Genomic DNA, 7,937 nt, shown 5'->3' with positions numbered 1-7,937 from the left:
AACTGGCCAAACTTGATGCAGGAAGTGAGCTTTGCCAGGACAGGTAGGCAGGCTGTTCGTAATTCCTGCTTCCCAAAAGTTGCTCATATACTGGGCCAGAAGGCTGAAGATGGGTAGTCCATAGTTCTAGAGACATTTTGGGTAGCTGTCCAGGCAGCCAGCTATATCTGTCAATTCTAGTTTTGGAAGCTGCTTGTTCTGCACTTCTTGCATACTCAGGTACTAGTTATCCTTCTCAAGATTCTGATTGGGTTGAGGACTAAGGTGTTTAGGATTTCAGAAAATGTTTTAAAAGCTATTTTTATGTCTAAGTAGATTTTTTGATCAATGCAAGCTATGATAGAAAACAACTTAAGTACAGAACTCTGAACTCAACCAGACAGGATCTTCCAAAGTTACCAATTATAAATGGGCTGGACATTATGAATGTAATTCTTCCTCGATGCTTTTCATAATTGTTTCATAATTGTTCTAAATATGTAGATTTAAAAACCAGAAAGAGCACAAAAAAATGACTTCAATATGTAATTCAGGAGTTTTGAATAACAAGAACAATCGAAACCCAAATTCAGTAGACAGCAAAAATTAAACAAAAATTCAAAGCAGAAATTGATAAAAATTGAAGCAGAGGAAAATAATCAAAGCCTTTTTATCAACTGTTCTGTGTTATATTAAACATCAACAAAATCTGGGCCTAAATAACCAAAAGAAAGAAAGGAAGGAAAGATGGATGGAAGGAAGGCAGGCTGGCAAGCAGGCCAGTGGGTAGACACAGTGACAGACAGATGAATGGACAGGCAGAAGGAAAGAAAGAGGGATATGGAGAGGGACTCAGATCAGGCTACCTTAACTATTAAAGATCTTAAAGAAGTTTTCCTCACAAAAGAAACCTTTGCATAATAATGGAGTTAATGACAATAGTTATTGTCCTTTAAATAATAAGACAAGCCCTTTTAAAAACGCTTCACTGTTTTATAGCCATTTCATAATTCTAGCTCCAACTTTCAGAATTACAAGTCTTGCCTCAATTTAGAAATTGCCTTTTCTCTATTGGACATGGTCAGGTTCATTCTATACTCCCTGGTCCTATGCATGAAGGTAAGGATTAAATTAGTGCCTTAACAAAAACGTGTTGCTTTTCCTACAAAGGCAACTTAGCAAACTCTTACAGCACTCAGTTAAACTGCTCCTGCATTCCTGCAGAACTGCTGGCTCCTCTTGGGAGTTAATCCCCGATAAACCTGAGTGTTTGTGATTTAAAACCGACAAATGCCACCCATGTGATATCTTTTGGAAAGTTAGCCTTTATTCTAGTATGTATGGACACTTAGTTCTCACTGTTATTTATGCCTTTGCCTAACCTGGTAAAACTTGCAAAGATATGACACAGCATTTGTTTCATTATTTGATAACCTTGGATATGCCAAGGGCTTTTAAAAATCAGACAATACCCTTGTTTGAAGTTAAAAAGCTTTTTAAAAATTGGTGTTTAACTCTCTAATTTCTCATACTCCACTGACATTCCCTACAGTTCACAGGGACATGTTATTACGAAATGAGCTCATCAGACCTTAAAAGACAGATATATAAATTTCAAAATAAGATCACAATTACTCATCCCCGAAGTGGGCTTGGCGTAATACTGCTTTTGTTATGCTAATTTTGGTCATCCCCCCCCTCCCCCCGCAACTGCTTACAAGAGTGTCTGAGGGACACTGCTCTCAGTTGGTTCTGATTGGTAAAGATGCCAGAATCCAATGGCTAGGCAGGACAGACAGAGGTGGGACTTTTAGGATTCCCCTGGCTTGGGAGAGAGGAAGGGGAAGAAGCAGAATCTCCATGAGAGGGGCATAGAATGGACCAGCCATGTAAGAATTCGGGTAAGTGGCCCTAGTGGCCACTTCCCTGATTGGGTCTGGGATAGCAGAGATGAAATACAGAGTTTAAAGGACGTTAACTCTGGAATACTGGAGGGTAATGTTTGCTAGCCACGAGAAGGATTAGCAGTACCTAGCCTTTGAGCTAGCCAAGGCACAAATAGTGTCTTTCATTTGTGAATCCAGAGAGCTCACTGGGAATCCAGAGTACATGTGCAATCTGTCTGAGGCATAGAGCCGTGTAACTAATTCATGCCACACATACCCTTATCATAGAACAAAAAGTAAGTCCCCGTTTAAAAATCTCAAGCCTCTAATAAAATAAAGACCTTACTAACTAGACAATAAAAAAGACTGGATGCTTTTTCAGAAGCTGTTTGTATATTTATAGGACCCTATAGATGCCAGACCACTTGATTATGCCAGGCCTTCTTCATGGACACACTTCCACGTCTGCCACTTCCTTCATGACTAGCTCAGCCATCATCGTCTGGAGACTCCCCACCCGTGCCAGAGACCCCAGCAAAAGAAGATACTGCAGACATGGTTCCTGATTGCATCTGATTGGACTTTTAATTCTACGTCCAGGGGATGTAGGGAATATAAAATTGTTAAATATAAATCTATTATGTATCATTTCCTATCAGAATGCTATTTGACTAATTGTATAATTTCACCATGTGTCATAATGCTTTTTCTCATTGTATACTAGCTAACTTATATTTTGTTTCCAATTATTTTCTCAGAGACTTGATATAATGCTCCTGCTATGTTTACATTGGAACATACTGTTAATTGGAAGTACGAGGCCTGATGCAGCCCTTCCCATACTGCTGACACGTGTAGTGTAGGGGGGTTTCTCTCCTGTGTGAACCTTCCGGTGAGCACTCAGCCCTGAGCTCCAGATGAATTCCTTCCCACACTCCTCACACTTGAATGGCTTCTCCCTAGTGTGAATTCTCTTATGGACTTGGAGACCAGACTTCTGACTGAAGGCTTTCCCACACGTGTCACATTTGTAGGGCTTCTCCCCGGTGTGAACCCTCTGGTGGGACTGGAGGTGTGAGACCTGACTGAATCGCTTCTGGCACTCATTGCATTGGAAGGGCTTCTCGCCAGTGTGAATTCTCTGATGAGTCCTTAGACTTGAGGCAAGACTGAAGCCTTTCCCACAGTCCTTGCATTCATAGGGTTTCTCTCCCGTGTGGACCCTCCGGTGAGCAGTAAGTCCTGAATTCAAGCTGAATTCCTTCCCACACTCCTCACACTTGAATGGCTTCTCCCCAGTGTGAATTCTCTGATGGATTTGGAGACCAGACCTCTGGCCGAAGGCTTTCCCACACGTGTCACATTTGTAGGGCTTCTCCCCGGTGTGAACCCTCTCGTGGGCATGGAGGTTCCAGGCCTGACTGAATCGCTTCTGGCATGCATTGCATTTGAATGGCTTCTTGCCACTTTGGACTCTTTGATGAGCTTGTAGACTAGAGAAAAGAGTGAAGCCTTTGCCACACTCCTCACATTTATAGGGCTTCTCTCCTGTGTGGACTCTCTGGTGGGTGTGAAGGTTCCAGCTACACCTGAAGCGTTTGCCACAGTCTCCACACTTATATGGCTTCTCTCCTGTGTGAATTCTCTCGTGGGCCTGAAGGTGTGATCTCTGTGTGAAGCTCTTCTCACACACCTCACACTTGTAAGGTTTCTTTCCAGTGTGCACTCGGCGGTGGATGTTGAGATCCTTGCTACAGCTGAAGCCCTTCCCACAGACATTGCAGACAAACGGCTTTCCCCCTGTATGGACCCGCTGGTGGCTTTGGATGCTTGAGGCTGAACTGAAACCCTTCCCGCACTCTTCACATTTATATGGCTTCTCTCCTGTGTGGACCCGCTGATGGCTGTGAAGGTTAAATCGCAAGCTGCAGGGCTTCCCATAATCACACTTGTACGGTTTGTTCTTAGTGTGGACTCTCTGGTGGGTGTGAAGGTTTGAGCTGCAGCTGAAGCGTTTGCCACAGTCTCCACACTTACATGGCTTCTCTCCTGTGTGAATTCTCTTGTGAGCCTGGAGGTGTGACCTCTGTGTGAAGCCTTTCCCACACACCTCACACTTGTTTCGTTTCTCTCCAGTGTGCACTTGGCAGTGGATGCTGAGATCAGAGCTACAGCTGAAGCCCTTCCCACAGCAGTTGCCCTTGTATGGCTTCTCCCCCGTGTGCACTCTTTGGTGAGTCTGAAGTACTGAACGTTGACTGAAACCTTTGCCACACTCTTGACACGAGTAGCGCTTCCTTCCTGGATGAATGCTTTGTTGAACTGGAACACTGGAGCTATGCCTGGTGTCCCCCTGTGTCCTGTGTACAGGAGAATGCTGAGCCAACAGCTGTGGCTTGTTGTTCATCAGCGTCTGCAGACATTGTTTCTGCTGGGTCTGTCTTTTCCTAAGATGTCTTTTATTCCAAGAACCCTGGGCTCTCCCAGACAGAAATTCCTGATTTTCAATAATGCTGGAATGGTCACTTGTCAGACTATCAAGAGAATTGTCATCCTCAGAAGCCCGGGAAGGCTCTTCTGATAGCCTGTGGCAGGAGGAGTAACACTGCTCCAGGAAGTGAGAACCCTTTCCCTGAGTGTTGACTACAGCTTCTGGAGCTCTGGCTCGTTTGTTGATATCATGGCTTGTTATTTCCCAGCGTAGAAGCTGCCCCAGTAAAAGGCACCTTAATCCTGTTGCATCAACAGTTTCCATCTTATTGGGACTCTGGCCTCCTGAAAGAACAGAGAATAGAAGGTAATATCAGCAAGGACGGGGCCATTATTTCTTTCTGGAAACATTAACTAGAGACCAGCATCAAAGATGAACATAGGCCGGGCGGTGGTGGCGCACACCTTTAATCCCAGCACTTGGGAGGCAGAGGCAGGCGGATTTCTGAGTTCAAGGCCAGCCTGGTCTACAGAGTGAGTTCCAGGACAGCCAGGGCTACACAAAGAAACCCTGTCTCGAAAAACCAAAAAAAAAAAAAAAAAAGAAAAGAAAAAAGATGAACATACAAGAATTCTGACGAAGAAAGATCTACAACGAACAGAATGCACATTCAAGAGCCAGCCACAGAGAAAACCAGACCTGCCTGGTCCTAACCTGACTCATCCAAGTTATGGGAGTGTCATGGGAAGGCACAGGGAGCTTTGGAGGCTGAAGAAAAGAGGGAGTGTACAGGGACCACATGGAATAGCAAAGGCCCAAATGATGATGTCCAGTTGGAGACACAGTTGAGACTCAAAACATGCCTGATGATTAGGGAAGGGCTTCTCTGGGAAGAAGGCAGACTGCAAGGGCATGAGCAAGTGGGTTTCTTTAAACATCATCTCTCCAACCTAAGAATGCCAGGCTTACAAAGGAGCAATGGGAAGGGGCTAAATAAAGAAGGAAGATCTCAGCTGCCAACCTAATGCAGACGTCCTGACAGAATAACAAAGGCTGTAACACTATCTGAGAGGTACACCAATGAAACGAGAAGATAAACCAAGATCTAACTATAGGGACAGGAAACAACTACGGTGAACAACGGAACAACTTCTGAAGCTAAAACAGAAACAAGTGAATTAGAGGATCCGTGTTCCCAGGATGCAGCTCAGGGGCTTGTACACCACATTGGGAACGGTTAGTGTCAGAGGGAGGAAGAAGCTGAGGAATGGAGTCACAGGTCAGGAGCGGGATGCTCTTGTATAGGTCAGGCTTTATGGGGACAGATGTTGTTGCAGCTGTACAAGGGGCATGGGCTTCATGGAGCTGCTGTTGCTCAAAGTGTGCAACCATTCCAGTTTAGGTACGTCACCATGACGAAGACTAACCCTGTGGTAACAGGTGTGGTGGTGCTCAGACAGCAGCGGAGGCAAGTGCAGAACAGAGAGACTGAGCGAGAGACACATGTAAAGGGCCTGTGAGAACTGCTGAGAAGACAGATGCAGGGTGTGGGGGAAAGGTCACGGCACTCCAATAGGGAAGAGCATTCTGGGTAGAAAGAAGTAAGCTACAACAGCTGAGACACAAAGACCAAAACCGTTGTAGAAATTATTTAATCCCGACCCAGGCTTTCTACCCTTCCTTGGCCATTTAGTTCCTGGATAAAAGATACACAACCTTTATATTTACAATAAGCCCTAAAAAAAGCACAAGAGCCGAGCAGATACGGCCCTCTATGCTATTAGAATCTATTTCCAATCAATAACCCTGAGTTATTACTATGTTTCATCTGGGTTACTTTTAAGTCCAGTTGGCCAGCCCTCGGGGCCATGTTCTCTTGAACTCACCTAATCCATGGCCACTTCTCCTTCCTCTTTCCCTTTCTTCCCCTCATCACTGTCTTCCAATCCCCAAGCCCAGGCATCCTAAACGCCACCTATGTCTCTTCTGCACAGTTATTGGCTGTTGGTATCTTTATCAACCAGAAATAACCTGGTAGCTGAGTCTCTTGGGTCCAAGGGCAGACTCCAGGTCTCTGGGCATACACTTGGCATTATAATAGACAGCAAGACCAAACCTCAACAAGAAGCAGCAGGATAAAAAAGGAGACCAGTAGAGCTGAACTGTAAGGGGTTAGGAAGATAGATTTCCAGTCAGGAATAGTGGACTAAACCTGTAACCCTCGTGCTTGGGACGCTGAGGCAGGAGGATCACAAATTTCTTGCCAAGCCTGGGCTACATAGCAAGACTGTCTCACAAAACAATAACCTGTCAACAACTGGATTTTACTGAGTGAAATGAGAGGTCGACGGTCAGAGACAGGGAGCGTTACAATGAGATTCCTCGGTTGTATGGAGGAGGAAGCACCCTACACAAGACCAGAAGCAGTCCTGGGGCGTTTGGTGGCTGTACTTACCTGTCGGGTCAAGGACATAAAAAAGGAATTGTAGAAACTCTCTGGAACTAAGGAAAGACACCAAGGCCAGATGTGTGGCAGGGATATCCCTACAGAGAGGCTGTTGTGTGAGGCTGGGAAGGCGAAAACAGCCTTACAAACAAACCCAAGCAGTTAGAGGTGCAGAGGATTGGGACACCTGTCCAGCGAAGTTGCTGACAGGGAGTGGGACCAGCCCAAGGGAAAGGAGTGTGTTCCAGTCAACGGAGCTGAAAGGAGTTGGGGAGCTGCAGGGCGCCGTGACATCAGCCATGGAGCTGCAGAGTTTGGAGTTTGCTCTCACGGTTTCTGTTCTGTTTTGTTCAGTATTTCCTCACTAAGCTCCCTCTCCTCCCTTGTAGAATGGTATAGTCTGTGCCACTGTATGCTGGATCATGTGATCTACTTTTTGATTTTGATTTTATAGAGGGTTACAGTTAAGAGATTGCATGAGTCTCACAAGAGACCTTGAAGTTTGAAGTAATGTTGAGACTGTGACAGACTCTGGGGACTTTTGTGGTTGGACTGAATGCACTTTGCACTCTGCTATGGCTACGAGCCTATGGGGCCAGGGAGTGGACTGTGGTGGTTTGACTAGGTATGGACTCCACAGACTCCTGTGTTAGAATGCTTGGTCCATACACAGTGGCAAGCCTCAAAGGTATCAGAAGGTGTGGCCTTGTTGGAGGAAGGTTGTCACTGGGGTGGGCTTTGTAGTTTTAAATATTCTAGCCAGGCCGAGTGTCTCTCTCTTCCTGCTGCCTACATATCTGGATGTAGAATTCTCTGCTGCCATGTCTGCCTGAATACTGCTATGCTCCCAACCATGATGACAGTAGACTAAACCTCAGAAATAGTAAACAAGTCCCAGTTAAAAGCTTTCCTTTATGGTCATGGCATTGACCAAGATATAGACATAAATACACACACACACACACACACACACACACACACACACACACATACACACACGAAATGTTAAAAAAATATTTTAAAGTGCAGCATCTGTGTATAAAATGCAGTTTTAAAAAATAGAGTGGAGGCTCGAAAAGTGGCTCAGCCATACAGAGTACTGGATGCTTTCTCAGAGGACCAAGAGTTAGTTCACAGCATCCACATGGTGGCTCACAACCACCTGTAACTCCAGATCCAGGGGACCTAATGCCCT

The 7,937-nt window shown here is 45.2% G+C and overlaps 1 pseudogene; it reads right to left on the bottom strand.

Annotated features, from left to right (window-relative positions):
- Positions 1-2,424: 2,424 nt before the first annotated feature.
- The window catches only part of LOC114633972, a 32,745-nt pseudogene continuing 27,232 nt past the window's right edge, over positions 2,425-7,937 (bottom strand).

This window comes from Grammomys surdaster, unplaced genomic scaffold (assembly GCF_004785775.1).
Source record: "Grammomys surdaster isolate TR1022 unplaced genomic scaffold, NIH_TR_1.0 805, whole genome shotgun sequence".
Classification (NCBI taxonomy): domain Eukaryota; kingdom Metazoa; phylum Chordata; class Mammalia; order Rodentia; family Muridae; genus Grammomys; species Grammomys surdaster.
The sequence above is the reverse complement of the archived record's forward strand: the minus strand, read 5'-3'. Positions and strand labels throughout refer to the sequence as shown.